Here is a 16,047-nt window from a genome sequence, read left to right as displayed (position 1 = left end):
TTTTTGTGTGGAGTTCTGCATTGGTACATTCCAGTGAGACAGGGAGGTTATGGAGGGGTACAGGTTCAGGGCATATTTATGTGGAGTTCCGCAGTGGAACATTCCAGTGAGACACGGAGGATATTGAGGGGTACAGTTTCAGGGCATATTTGTGTGGAGTTCTGCATTGGTACGTTCCAGTGAGACAGGGTGGTTATGGAGGCGTACAGGTTCAGGGCATATTTGTATGGAGTTCAGCATTGGTACATTCTACTGAGACAGGGAGGTTATGGAGTGTACATATTCAGGGCATATTTTTGTGGAGTTCTGTATTGGTACGTTCCAGTGAGACAGGGATGTTATGGAGGGGTACAGTTTCAGGGCATATTTGTGTGGAGTTCTGCATTGGTACATTCCAGTGAGACACGGAGGATATGGAGGGATACAGGTTCATGGCATATTTGTGTGTAGTACTTCATTGATACGTTCCAGTGAGACAGGTAGGTTTTGGAGCGTAGAGGTTCAGGGCATATTTTTGTGGAGTTCTGCATTGGTACGTTCCAGTGAGACAGGGAGTTTATGGAGGGGTGCAGGTTCAGGACATTTTTGTGTGGAGTTCTGCATTGGAACATTCCAGTGAAACACGGAGGATATGGAGGGGTGCAGGTTCAGGGCATATTTGTGTGGAGTTCTGCATTGGTACGTTCCAGTGAGACACTGAGGTTATGGAGGGGTACAGGTTCATGGCATATTTTTGTGGAGTTCTGCATTGGTACGTTCCAGTGAGACAGGGAGGTTATGGAGGGGTACAGGTTCAGGGCATGTATGTGTGGAGTTCTGCATTGGTACGTTCCAGTGAGATAGGGAGGTTATGTAGGTGTACATGTTCCGTGCATATTTGTGTGTTTTTCTGCATTGGTACGTTCCAGTGAGAAAGGGAGGTTATGGAGGTTTACAGTTTCAGGGCATATTTATGTGGAGTTCTGCAATGGTACGTTCCAGTGAGACAGGGAGTTTATGGAGGGGTACAGTTTCAGGGCATTTTTGTGTGGAGTTCTGCATTGGTACATTCCAGTGAGACAGGGAGGTTATGGAGGGGTACAGGTTCAGGGCATATTTATGTGGAGTTCTGCATTGGAACATTCCAGTGAGACACGGAGGATATGGAGGGGTGCAGGTTCAGGGCATATTTGTGTGGAGTTCTGCATTGGTACGTTCCAGTGAGACACTGAGGTTATGGAGGGGTACAGGTTCAGGGCATATTTATGTGGAGTTCCGCAGTGGAACATTCCAGTGAGACACGGAGGATATTGATGGGTACAGTTTCAGGGCATATTTGTGTGGAGTTCTGCATTGGTACGTTCCAGTGAGACAGGGTGGTTATGGAGGCTTACAGGTTCAGGGCATATTTGTGTGGAGTTCTGCATTGGTACATTCCAGTGAGACACGGAGGATATGGAGGGATACAGGTCCATGGCGTATTTGTGCGGAGTTCTTCATTGGTACGTTCCAGTGTGACAGGTAGGTTTTGGAGCGTACAGGTTCAGGGCATATTTGTGTGGAGTTATGCATTGGTACATTCTACTGAGACAGGGAGGTTATGGAGGGTACATATTCAGGGCATATTTTTGTGGAGTTCTGTATGGGTACGTTCCAGTGAGACAGGGAGGTTATGGAGGGGTACAGTTTCAGGGCATATTTGTGTGGAGTTCTGCATTGGTACGTTCCAGTGAGACAGGGAGGTTATGGAGGGGTACAGGTTCAGGGCATATTTGTGTGGAGTTCTGCATTGGTACATTCCAGTGAGACACGTAGGATATAGAGGGATACAGGTTCATGGCATATTTGTGTGTAGTACTTCATTGATACGTTCCAGTGAGACAGGTAGTTTTTGGAGCGTACAGGTTCAGGGCATATTTTTGTGGAGTTCTGCATTGGTACGTTCCAGTGAGACAGGGAGGTTATGGAGAGGTGCAGGTTCAGGGCATTTTTGTGTGGAGTTCTGCATTGGAACATTCCAGTGAAAACGGAGGATATGGAGGGGTGCAGGTTCAGGGCATATTTGTGTGGAGTTCTGCATTGGTACGTTCCAGTGAGACAGGGAGGTTATGGAGGGGTACAGGTTCAGGGCATATTTGTATGGAGTTATGCATTGGTACATTCTACTGAGACAGGGAGGTTATGGACGGTACATATTCATGGCATATTTTTGTGGAGTTCTGTATTGGTACGTTCCTGTGAGACAGGGAGGTTATGGAGGGGTACAGTTTCAGGGCATATTTGTGTGGAGTTCTGCATTGGTACGTTCCAGTGAGACAGGGAGGTTATGGAGGGTTTACAGGTTCAGGGCATATTTGTGTGGAGTTCTGCATTGGTACATTCCAGTGAGACACGGAGGATATGGAGGGATACAGGTTCATGGCATATTTGTATGTAGTACTTTATTGGTACGTTCCAGTGAGACAGGTCGGTTTTGGAGCGTACAGGTTCAGGGCATATTTTTGTGGAGTTCTGCATTGGTACGTTCCAGTGAGACAGGGAGGTTATGTAGGTGTACATGTTCCGTGCATATTTGTGTTTTTCTGCATTGGTACGTTCCAGTGAGAAAGGGAGGTTATGGAGGGGTACAGGTTCAGGGCATATTTTTGTGGAGTTCTGATTTGGTACGTTCCAGTGTTTCATGGAGGTTATGGTGGGGTACAGGTTTAGGGCATATTTGTGTGGCGTTCTGCATTGGTCCGTTCCAATGAGACAGGGAGGTTATGGAGGGTACATATTCAGGGGATATTTTTGTGGAGTTCTGCATTGCTACCTTCCAGTGAGACAGGGAGGTTATGGAGGGGTACAGTTTCAGGGCATATTTGTGTGGAGTTCTGCATTGGTACATTCCAGTGAGACATGGAGGTTATGGAGGGGTACAGGTTTAGGGCATATTTAAGTGGAGTTCTGCATTGGAACATTCCAGTGAGACACGGAGGATATGGAATGGTACAGGTTCAGGGCATATTTGTGTGGAGTTCTGCATTGGTACGTTCCAGTGAGACAGGGTGTTTATGGAGGCGTACAGTTTCAGGGCATATTTGTGTGGAGTTCTGCATTGGAACATTCCAGTGAGACACGGAGGATATGGAGGGGTGCAGGTTCAGGGCATATTTGTGTGGAGTACTTCATTGATACGTTCCAGTGAGACAGGTAGGTTTTGGAGCGTACAGGTTCAGGGCATATTTTTGTGGAGTTCTGCTTTGGTACGTTCCAGTGAGACAGGGAGGTTATGGAGGGGTTCAGGTTCAGGGCATTTTTGTGTGGAGTTCTGCATTGGAACATTCCAGTGAAACACGGAGGATATGGAGGGGTGCAGGTTCAGGGCATATTTGTGTGGAGTTCTGCATTGGTACGTTGCAGTGAGACAGGGAGGTTATGGAGGGGTACAGGTTCAGGGCATATTTGTATGGAGTTATGCATTGGTACATTCTACTGAGACAGGGAGGTTATGGAGGGTACATATTCAGGGCATATTTTTGTGGAGTTCTGTATTGGTACGTTCCTGTGAGACAGGGAGGTTATGGAGGGTACATATTCAGGGCATATTTGTGTGGAGTTCTGCATTGGTACGTTCCAGTGAGACAGGGAGGTTATGGAGGGTTTACAGGTTCAGGGCATATTTGTGTGGAGTTCTGCATTGGTACATTCCAGTGAGACACGGAGGATATGGAGGGATACAGGTTCATGGCATATTTGTGTGTAGTACTTCATTGGTACGTTCCAGTGAGACAGGTCGGTTTTGGAGCGTACAGGTTCAGGGCATATTTTTGTGGAGTTCTGCATTGGTACGTTCCAGTGAGACAGGGAGGTTATGTAGGTGTACATGTTCCGTGCATATTTGTGTGTTTTTCTGCATTGGTACGTTCCAGTGAGAAAGGGAGGTTATGGAGGGGTACAGGTTCAGGGCATATTTTTGTGGAGTTCTGATTTGGTACGTTCCAGTGTTTCATGGAGGTTATGGTGGGGTACAGGTTTAGGGCATATTTGTGTGGCGTTCTGCATTGGTCCGTTCCAATGAGACAGGGAGGTTATGGAGGGTACATATTCAGGGGATATTTTTGTGGAGTTCTGTATTGCTACCTTCCAGTGAGACAGGGAGGTTATGGAGGGGTACAGTTTCAGGGCAGATTTGTGTGGAGTTCTGCATTGGTACATTCCAGTGAGACATGGAGGTTATGGAGGGGTACAGGTTTAGGGCATATTTAAGTGGAGTTCTGCATTGGAACATTCCAGTGAGACACGGAGGATATGTAATGGTACAGGTTCAGGGCATATTTGTGTGGAGTTCTGCATTGGTACGTTCCAGTGAGACAGGGTGTTTATGGAGGCGTACAGGTTCAGGGCATATTTGTGTGGAGTTCTGCATTGGAACATTCCAGTGAGACACGGAGGATATGGAGGGGTGCAGGTTCAGGGCATATTTGTGTGGAGTTCTGCATTGGTACGTTCCAGTGAGACACTGAGGTTACGGAGGGGTACAGGTTCAGGGCATATTTATGTGGAGTTCCGCAGTGGAACATTCCAGTGAGACACGGAGGATATTGAGGGGTACAGTTTCAGGGCATATTTGTGTGGAGTTCTGCATTGGTACGTTCCAGTGAGACAGGTTGGTTATGGAGGCGTACAGGTTCAGGGCATATTTGTGTGGAGTTCTGCATTGGTACATTCCAGTGAGACACGGAGGATATGGAGGGATACAGGTTCATGGCATATTTGTGCGGAGTTCTGCATTGGTACGTTCCAGTGTGACAGGTAGGTTTTGGAGCGTACAGGTTCAGGGCATATTTGTATGGAGTTATGCATTGGTACATTCTACTGAGACAGGGAGGTTATGGAGGGTACATATTCAGGGCATATTTTTGTGGAGTTCTGTATTGGTACGTTCCTGTGAGACAGGGAGGTTATGGAGGGTTTACAGGTTCAGGGCATATTTGTGTGGAGTTCTGCATTGGTACATTCCAGTGAGACACGGAGGATATGGAGGGATACAGGTTCATGGCATATTTGTGTGTAGTACTTCATTGGTACGTTCCAGTGAGACAGGTCGGTTTTGGAGCGTACAGGTTCAGGGCATATTTTTGTGGAGTTCTGCATTGGTACGTTGCAGTGAGACAGGGAGGTTATGTAGGTGTACATGTTCCGTGCATATTTGTGTGTTTTTCTGCATTGGTACGTTCCAGTGAGAAAGGGAGGTTATGGAGGGGTACAGGTTCAGGGCATATTTTTGTGGAGTTCTGATTTGGTACGTTCCAGTGTTTCATGGAGGTTATGGTGGGGTACAGGTTTAGGGCATATTTGTGTGGCGTTCTGCATTGGTCCGTTCCAATGAGACAGGGAGGTTATGGAGGGTACATATTCAGGGGATATTTTTGTGGAGTTCTGCATTGCTAACTTCCAGTGAGACAGGGAGGTTATGGAGGGGTACAGTTTCAGGGCAGATTTGTGTGGAGTTCTGCATTGGTACATTCCAGTGAGACATGGAGGTTATGGAGGGGTACAGGTTTAGGGCATATTTAAGTGGAGTTCTGCATTGGAACATTCCAGTGAGACACGGAGGATATGTAATGGTACAGGTTCAGGGCATATTTGTGTGGAGTTCTGCATTGGTACGTTCCAGTGAGACAGGGTTTTTATGGAGGCGTACAGGTTCAGGGCATATTTGTGTGGAGTTCTGCATTGGAACATTCCAGTGAGACACGGAGGATATGGAGGGGTGCAGGTTCAGGGCATATTTGTGTGGAGTTCTGCATTGGTACGTTCCAGTGAGACACTGAGGTTATGGAGGGGTACAGGTTCAGGGCATATTTATGTGGAGTTCCGCAGTGGAACATTCCAGTGAGACACGGAGGATATTGAGGGGTACAGTTTCAGGGCATATTTGTGTGGAGTTCTGCATTGGTACGTTCCAGTGAGACAGGTTGGTTATGGAGGCGTACAGGTTCAGGGCATATTTGTGTGGAGTTCTGCATTGGTACATTCCAGTGAGACACGGAGGATATGGAGGGATACAGGTTCATGGCATATTTGTGCGGAGTTCTGCATTGGTACGTTCCAGTGTGACAGGTAGGTATTGGAGCGTACAGGTTCAGGGCATATTTGTATGGAGTTATGCATTGGTACATTCTACTGAGACAGGGAGGTTATGGAGGGTACATATTCAGGGCATATTTTTGTGGAGTTCTGTATTGGTACGTTCCAGTGAGACAGGCAGGTTATGGAGGGGTACAGTTTCAGGGCATATTTGTGTGGAGTTCTGCATTGGTACGTTCCAGTGAGACAGGGAGGTTATGGAGGGGTACAGGTTCAGGGCATATTTGTGTGGAGTTCTGCATTGGTACATTCCAGTGAGACACGGAGGATATGGAGGGATACAGGTTCATGGCATATTTGTGTGTAGTACTTCATTGATACGTTCCAGTGAGACAGGTAGGTTTTGGAGCGTACAGGTTCAGGGCATATTTTTGTGGAGTTCTGCATTGGTACGTTCCAGTGAGACAGGGAGGTTATGGAGGGGTGCAGGTTCAGGGCATTTTTGTGTGGAGTTCTGCATTGGAACATTCCAGTGAAACACGGAGGATATGGAGGGGTGCAGGTTCAGGGCATAATTGTGTGGAGTTCTGCATTGGTACGTTCCAGTGAGACACTGAGGTTATGGAGGGGTACAGGTTCAGGGCATATTTTTGTGGAGTTCTTCATTGGCACATTCCAGTGAGACACGGAGGATAAGGAGGGATACAGGTTCATGGCATATTTGTGTGTAGTACTTCATTGATACGTTCCAGTGAGACAGGTAGGTTTTGGAGCGTACAGGTTCAGGGCATATTTTTGTGGAGTTCTGCATTGGTACGTTCCAGTGAGACAGGAGGTTATGGAGGGGTGCAGGTTCAGGGCATATTTGTGTGGAGTTCTGCATTGGTACGTTCCAGTGAGACACTGAGGTTATGGAGGGGTACAGGTTCAGGGCATATTTTTGTGGAGTACTGCATTGGTACGTTCCAGTGAGACAGGGAGGTTATGCAGGGGTACAGGTTCAGGGCATATTTGTGCGGAGTTCTTCATTGGTACGTTCCAGTGTGACAGGTAGGTTTTGGAGCGTACAGGTTCAGGGCATATTTGTATGGAGTTATGCATTGGTACATTCTACTGAGACAGGGAGGTTATAGAGGGTACATATTCAGGGCATATTTTTGTGGAGTTCTGTATTGGTACGTTCCATTGAGACAGGCAGGTTATGGAGGGGTACAGTTTCAGGGCATATTTGTGTGGAGTTCTGCATTGGTACGTTCCAGTGAGACAGGGAGGTGATGGAGGGGTACAGGTTCAGGGCATATTTTTGTGGAGTTCTGCATTGGAACGTTCCAGTGAGACAGGGAGGTTATGGAGGGGTACAGGTTCAGGGCATATTTGTGTGGAGTTCTGCATTGGTACATTCCAGTGAGACACGGGGGATATGGAGGGATACAGGTTCATGGCATATTTGTGTGTAGTACTTCATTGGTACGTTCCAGTGAGACAGGTCGGTTTTGGAGCGTACAGGTTCAGGGCATATTTTTGTGGAGCTCTGCATTGGTACGTTCCAGTGAGACAGGGAGGTTATGTAGGTGTACATGATCCGTGCATATTTGTGTGTTTTTGTGCATTGGTAAGTTCCAGTGAGAAAGGGATGTTATGGAGGGGTACAGGTTCAGGCCATATTTTTGTGGAGTTCTGATTTGGTACGTTCCAGTGTTTCATGGAGGTTATGGTGGGGTACAGGTTTAGGGCATATTTGTGTGGCGTTCTGCATTGGCACGTTCCAACGAGACAGGGAGGTTATGGAGGGTACATATTCAGGGGATATTTTTCTGGAGTTCTGCATTGGTACCTTCCAGTGAGACAGGGAGGTTATGGAGGGGTACAGTTTCAGGGCATATTTGTGTGGAGCTCTGCATTGGTATATTCCAGTGAGACATGGAGGTTATGGAGGGGTACAGGTTTAGGGCATATTTAAGTGGAGTTCTGCATTGGAACATTCCAGTGAGACACGGAGGATATGGAATAGTACAGGTTCAGGGCATATTTGTGTGTTTTTCTGCATTGGTACGTTCCAGTGAGAAAGGGATGTTATGGAGGGGTATAGGTTCAGGGCATATTTGTGTGGAGTTCTGCATTGGTACGTTCCAGTGAGACACTGATGTTATGGAGGGGTACAGGTTCAGGGCATATTTTTGTGGAGTTCTGCATTAGTACGTTCCAGTGAGACACTGTGGTTATGGAGGGGTACAGGTTCAGGGCATATTTATGTGGAGTTCCGCAGTGGAACATTCCAGTGAGACACGGAGGATATTGAGGGGTACAGTTTCAGGGCATATTTGTGTGGAGTTCTGCATTGGTACGTTCCAGTGAGACAGGTTGGTTATGGAGGCGTACAGGTTCAGGGCATATTTGTGTGGAGTTCTGCATTGGTACATTCCAGTGAGCACGGAGGATATGGAGGGATACAGGTTCATGGCATATTTGTGCGGAGTTCTTCATTGGTACGTTCCAGTGTGACAGGTAGGTTTTGGAGCGTACAGGTTCAGGGCATATTTGTATGGAGTTATGCATTGGTACATTCTACTGAGACAGGGAGGTTATGGAGGGTACATATTCAGGGCATATTTTTGTGGAGTTCTGTATTGGTACGTTCCAGTGAGACAGGGAGGTTATGGAGGGGTACAGTTTCAGGGCATATTTGTGTGGAGTTCTGCATTGGTACGTTCCAGTGAGACAGGGAGGTTATGGAGGGGTACAGGTTCAGGGCATATTTGTGTGGAGTTCTGCATTGGTACATTCCAGTGAGACACGGAGGATATGGAGGGATACAGGTTCATGGCATATTTGTGTGTAGTACTTCATTGATACGTTCCAGTGAGACAGGTAGGTTTTGGAGCGTACAGGTTCAGGGCATATTTTTGTGGAGTTCTGCATTGGTACGTTCCAGTGAGACAGGGAGGTTATGGAGGGGTGCAGGTTCAGGGCATTTTTGTGTGGAGTTCTGCATTGGAACATTCCAGTGAAACACGGAGGATATGGAGGGGTGCAGGTTCAGGGCATATTTGTGTGGAGTTCTGCATTGGTACGTTCCAGTGAGACAGGGAGGTTATGGAGGTGTACAGGTTCAGGGCATATTTGTATGGTGTTATGCGTTGGTACATTCTACTGAGACAGGGAGGTTATGGAGGGTACATATTCAGGGCATATTTTTGTGGAGTTCTGTATTGGTACGTTCCTGTGAGACAGGGAGGTTATGGAGGGGTACAGTTTCAGGGCATATATGTGTGGAGTTCTGCATTGGTACGTTCCAGTGAGACAGGGAGGTTATGGAGGGTTTACAGGTTCAGGGCATATTTGTGTGGAGTTCTGCATTGGTACATTCCAGTGAGACACGGAGGATATGGAGGGATACAGGTTCATGGCATATTTGTGTGTAGTACTTCATTGGTACGTTCCAGTGAGACAGGTCGGTTTTGGAGCGTACAGGTTCAGGGCATATTTTTGTGGAGTTCTGCATTGGTACGTTCCAGTGAGACAGGGAGGTTATGTAGGTGTACATGTTCCGTGCATATTTGTGTGTTTTTCTGCATTGGTACGTTCCAGTGAGAAAGGGAGGTTATGTAGGGGTACAGGTTCAGGGCATATTTTTGTGGAGTTCTGATTTGGTACGTTCCAGTGTTTCATGGAGGTTATGGTGGGGTACAGGTTAAGGGCATATTTGTGTGGCGTTCTGCATTGGTACGTTCCAATGAGACAGGGAGGTTATGGAGGGTACATATTCAGGGGATATTTTTGTGGAGTTCTGCATTGCTACCTTCCAGTGAGACAGGGAGGTTATGGAGGGGTACAGTTTCAGGGCATATTTGTGTGGAGTTCTGCATTGGTACATTCCAGTGAGACATGGAGGTTATGGAGGGGTACAGGTTTAGGGCATATTTAAGTGGAGTTCTGCATTGGAACATTCCAGTGAGACACGGAGGATATGGAATGGTACAGGTTCAGGGCATATTTGTGTGGAGTTCTGCATTGGTACGTTCCAGTGAGACAGGGTGTTTATGGAGGCGTACAGGTTCAGGGCATATTTGTGTGGAGTTCTGCATTGGAACATTCCAGTGAGACACGGAGGATATGGAGGGGTGCAGGTTCAGGGCATATTTGTGTGGAGTTCTGCATTGGTACGTTCCAGTGAGACACTGAGGTTATGGAGGGGTACAGGTACAGGGCATATTTATGTGGAGTTCCGCAGTGGAACATACCAGTGAGACACGGCGGATATTGAGGGGTACCGTTTCAGGGCATATTTGTGTGGAGTTCTGCATTGGTACGTTCCAGAGAGACAGAGTGGTTATGGAGGCGTACAGGTTCAGGGCATATTTGTGTGGAGTTCTGCATTGGTACATTCCAATGAGACACGGAGGATATGGAGGGATACAGGTTCATGGCATATTTGTGCGGAGTTCTTCATTGGTACGTTCCAGTGTGACAGGTAGGTTTTGGAGCGTACAGGTTCAGGGCATATTTGTATGGAGTTATGCATTGGTACATTCTACTGAGACAGGGAGGTTATGGAGGGTACATATTCAGGGCATATTTTTGTGGAGTTCTGTATTGGTACGTTCCAGTGAGACAGGCAGGTTATGGAGGGGTACAGTTTCAGGGCATATTTGTGTGGAGTTCTGCATTGGTACGTTCCAGTGAGACAGGGAGGTTATGGAGGGGTACAGTTTCAGGGCATATTTGTGTGGAGTTCTGCATTGGTATATTCCAGTGAGACATGGAGGTTATGGAGGGGTACAGGTTTAGGGCATATTTAAGTGGAGTTCTGCATTGGAACATTCCAGTGAGACACGGAGGATATGGAATAGTACAGGTTCAGGGCATATTTGTGTGTTTTTCTGCATTGGTACGTTCCAGTGAGAAAGGGATGATATGGAGGGGTATAGGTTCAGGGCATATTTGTGTGGAGTTCTGCATTGGTACGTTCCAGTGAGACACTGATGTTATGGAGGGGTACAGGTTCAGGGCATATTTGTGTGGAGTTCTGCATTAGTACGTTCCAGTGAGACACTGTGGTTATGGAGGGGTACAGGTTCAGGGCATATTTATGTGGAGTTCCGCAGTGGAACATTCCAGTGAGACACGGAGGATATTGAGGGGTACAGTTTCAGGGCATATTTGTGTGGAGTTCTGCATTGGTACGTTCCAGTGAGACAGGTTGGTTATGGAGGCGTACAGGTTCAGGGCATATTTGTGTGGAGTTCTGCATTGGTACATTCCAGTGAGACACGGAGGATATGGAGGGATACAGGTTCATGGCATATTTGTGCGGAGTTCTTCATTGGTACGTTCCAGTGTGACAGGTAGGTTTTGGAGCGTACAGGTTCAGGGCATATTTGTATGGAGTTATGCATTGGTACATTCTACTGAGACAGGGAGGTTATGCAGGGTACATATTCAGGGCATATTTTTGTGGAGTTCTGTATTGGTACGTTCCAGTGAGACAGGGAGGCTATGGAGGGGTACAGTTTCAGGGCATATTTGTGTGGAGTTCTGCATTGGTACGTTCCAGTGAGACAGGGAGGTTATGGAGGGGTACAGGTTCAGGGCATATTTGTGTGGAGTTCTGCATTGGTACATTCCAGTGAGACACGGAGGATATGGAGGGATACAGGTTCATGGCATATTTGTGTGTAGTACTTCATTGATACGTTCCAGTGAGACAGGTAGGTTTTGGAGCGTACAGGTTCATGGCATATTTGTGTGTAGTACTTCATTGATACGTTCCAGTGAGACAGGTAGTTTTTGGAGCGTACAGGTTCAGGGCATATTTTTGTGGAGTTCTGCATTGGTACGTTCCAGTGAGACAGGGAGGTTATGGAGAGGTGCAGGTTCAGGGCATTTTTGTGTGGAGTTCTGCATTGGAACATTCCAGTGAAAACGGAGGATATGGAGGGGTGCAGGTTCAGGGCATATTTGTGTGGAGTTCTGCATTGGTACGTTCCAGTGAGACAGGGAGGTTATGGAGGGGTACAGGTTCAGGGCATATTTGTATGGAGTTATGCATTGGTACATTCTACTGAGACAGGGAGGTTATGGACGGTACATATTCATGGCATATTTTTGTGGAGTTCTGTATTGGTACGTTCCTGTGAGACAGGGAGGTTATGGAGGGGTACAGTTTCAGGGCATATTTGTGTGGAGTTCTGCATTGGTACGTTCCAGTGAGACAGGGAGGTTATGGAGGGTTTACAGGTTCAGGGCATATTTGTGTGGAGTTCTGCATTGGTACATTCCAGTGAGACACGGAGGATATGGAGGGATACAGGTTCATTGCATATTTGTGTGTAGTACTTTATTGGTACGTTCCAGTGCGACAGGTCGGTTTTGGAGCGTACAGGTTCAGGGCATATTTTTGTGGAGTTCTGCATTGGTACGTTCCAGTGAGACAGGGAGGTTATGTAGGTGTACATGTTCCGTGCATATTTGTGTTTTTCTGCATTGGTACGTTCCAGTGAGAAAGGGAGGTTATGGAGGGGTACAGGTTCAGGGCATATTTTTGTGGAGTTCTGATTTGGTACGTTCCAGTGTTTCATGGAGGTTATGGTGGGGTACAGGTTTAGGGCATATTTGTGTGGCGTTCTGCATTGGTCCGTTCCAATGAGACAGGGAGGTTATGGAGGGTACATATTCAGGGGATATTTTTGTGGAGTTCTGCATTGGTACCTTCCAGTGAGACAGGGAGGTTATGGAGGGGTACAGTTTCAGGGCATATTTGTGTGGAGTTCTGCATTGGTACATTCCAGTGAGACATGGAGGTTATGGAGGGGTACAGGTTTAGGGCATATTTAAGTGGAGTTCTGCATTGGAACATTCCAGTGAGACACGGAGGATATGGAATGGTACAGGTTCAGGGCATATTTGTGTGGAGTTCTGCATTGGTACGTTCCAGTGAGACAGGGTGTTTATGGAGGCGTACAGTTTCAGGGCATATTTGTGTGGAGTTCTGCATTGGAACATTCCAGTGAGACACGGAGGATATGGAGGGGTGCAGGTTCAGGGCATATTTGTGTGGAGTACTTCATTGATACGTTCCAGTGAGACAGGTAGGTTTTGGAGCGTACAGGTTCAGGGCATATTTTTGTGGAGTTCTGCTTTGGTACGTTCCAGTGAGACAGGGAGGTTATGGAGGGGTGCAGGTTCAGGGCATTTTTGTGTGGAGTTCTGCATTGGAACATTCCAGTGAAACACGGAGGATATGGAGGGGTGCAGGTTCAGGGCATATTTGTGTGGAGTTCTGCATTGGTACGTTCCAGTGAGACAGGGAGGTTATGGAGGGGTACAGGTTCAGGGCATATTTGTATGGAGTTATGCATTGGTACATTCTACTGAGACAGGGAGGTTATGGAGGGTGCATATTCAGGGCATATTTTTGTGGAGTTCTGTATTGGTACGTTCCTGTGAGACAGGGAGGTTATGGAGGGGTACAGTTTCAGGGCATATTTGTGTGGAGTTCTGCATTGGTACGTTCCAGTGAGACAGGGAGGTTATGGAGGGTTTACAGGTTCAGGGCATATTTGTGTGGAGTTCTGCATTGGTACATTCCAGTGAGACACGGAGGATATGGAGGGATACAGGTTCATGGCATATTTGTGTGTAGTACTTCATTGGTACGTTCCAGTGAGACAGGTCGGTTTTGGAGCGTACAGGTTCAGGGCATATTTTTGTGGAGTTCTGCATTGGTACGTTCCAGTGAGACAGGGAGGTTATGTAGGTGTACATGTTCCGTGCATATTTGTGTGTTTTTCTGCATTGGTACGTTCCAGTGAGAAAGGGAGGTTATGGAGGGGTACAGGTTCAGGGCATATTTTTGTGGAGTTCTGATTTGGTACGTTCCAGTGTTTCATGGAGGTTATGGTGGGGTACATATTCAGGGGATATTTTTGTGGAGTTCTGCATTGCTACCTTCCAGTGAGACAGGGAGGTTATGGAGGGGTACAGTTTCAGGGCAGATTTGTGTGGAGTTCTGCATTGGTACATTCCAGTGAGACATGGAGGTTATGGAGGGGTACAGGTTTAGGGCATATTTAAGTGGAGTTCTGCATTGGAACATTCCAGTGAGACACGGAGGATATGTAATGGTACAGGTTCAGGGCATATTTGTGTGGAGTTCTGCATTGGTACGTTCCAGTGAGACAGGATGTTTATGGAGGCGTACAGGTTCAGGGCATATTTGTGTGGAGTTCTGCATTGGAACATTCCAGTGAGACACGGAGGATATGGAGGGGTGCAGGTTCAGGGCATATTTGTGTGGAGTTCTGCATTGGTACGTTCCAGTGAGACACTGAGGTTATGGAGGGGTACAGGTTCAGGGCATATTTATGTGGAGTTCCGCAGTGGAACATTCCAGTGAGACACGGAGGATATTGAGGGGTACAGTTTCAGGGCATATTTGTGTGGAGTTCTGCATTGGTACGTTCCAGTGAGACAGGTTGGTTATGGAGGCGTACAGGTTCAGGACATATTTGTGTGGAGTTCTGCATTGGTACATTCCAGTGAGACACGGAGGATATGGAGGGATACAGGTTCATGGCATATTTGTGCGGAGTTCTTCATTGGTACGTTCCAGTGTGACAGGTAGGTTTTGGAGCGTACAGGTTCAGGGCATATTTGTATGGAGTTATGCATTGGTACATTCTACTGAGACAGGGAGGTTATGGAGGGTACATATTCAGGGCATATTTTTGTGGAGTTCTGTATTGGTACGTTCCAGTGAGACAGGCAGGTTATGGAGGGGTACAGTTTCAGGGCATATTTGTGAGGAGTTCTGCATTGGTACGTTCCAGTGAGACAGGGAGGTTATGGAGGGGTACAGGTTCAGGGCATATTTGTGTGGAGTTCTGCATTGGTACATTCCAGTGAGACACGGAGGATATGGAGGGATACAGGTTCATGGCATATTTGTGTGTAGTACTTCATTGATACGTTCCAGTGAGACAGGTAGGTTTTGGAGCGTACAGGTTCAGGGCATATTTTTGTGGAGTTCTGCATTGGTACGTTCCAGTGAGACAGGGAGGTTATGGAGGGGTGCAGGTTCAGGGCATTTTTGTGTGGAGTTCTGCATTGGAACATTCCAGTGAAACACGGAGGATATGGAGGGGTGCAGGTTCAGGGCATATTTGTGTGGAGTTCTGCATTGGTACGTTCCAGTGAGACACTGAGGTTATGGAGGGGTACAGGTTCAGGGCATATTTTTGTGGAGTTCTTCATTGGCACATTCCAGTGAGACACGGAGGATAAGGAGGGATACAGGTTCATGGCATATTTGTGTGTAGTACTTCATTGATACGTTCCAGTGAGACAGGTAGGTTTTGGAGCGTACAGGTTCAGGGCATATTTTTGTGGAGTTCTGCATTGGTACGTTCCAGTGAGACAGGAGGTTATGGAGGGGTGCAGGTTCAGGGCATATTTGTGTGGAGTTCTGCATTGGTACGTTCCAGTGAGACACTGAGGTTATGGAGGGGTACAGGTTCAGGGCATATTTTTGTGGAGTACTGCATTGGTACGTTCCAGTGAGACAGGGAGGTTATGGAGGGGTACAGGTTCAGGGCATATTTGTGCGGAGTTCTTCATTGGTACGTTCCAGTGTGACAGGTAGGTTTTGGAGCGTACAGGTTCAGGGCATATTTGTATGGAGTTATGCATTGGTACATTCTACTGAGACAGGGAGGTTATAGAGGGTACATATTCAGGGCATATTTTTGTGGAGTTCTGTATTGGTACGTTCCAGTGAGACAGGCAGGTTATGGAGGGGTACAGTTTCAGGGCATATTTGTGTGGAGTTCTGCATTGGTACGTTCCAGTGAGACAGGGAGGTGATGGAGGGGTACAGGTTCAGGGCATATTTTTGTGGAGTTCTGCATTGGAACGTTCCAGTGAGACAGGGAGGTTATGGAGGGGTACAGGTTCAGGGCATATTTGTGTGGAGTTCTGCATTGGTACATTCCAGTGAGA

Source organism: Hemitrygon akajei, unplaced genomic scaffold (genome assembly GCF_048418815.1).
Source record: "Hemitrygon akajei unplaced genomic scaffold, sHemAka1.3 Scf000081, whole genome shotgun sequence".
Classification (NCBI taxonomy): Eukaryota; Metazoa; Chordata; class Chondrichthyes; order Myliobatiformes; family Dasyatidae; genus Hemitrygon; species Hemitrygon akajei.
This window is presented reverse-complemented; position numbering follows the sequence as displayed.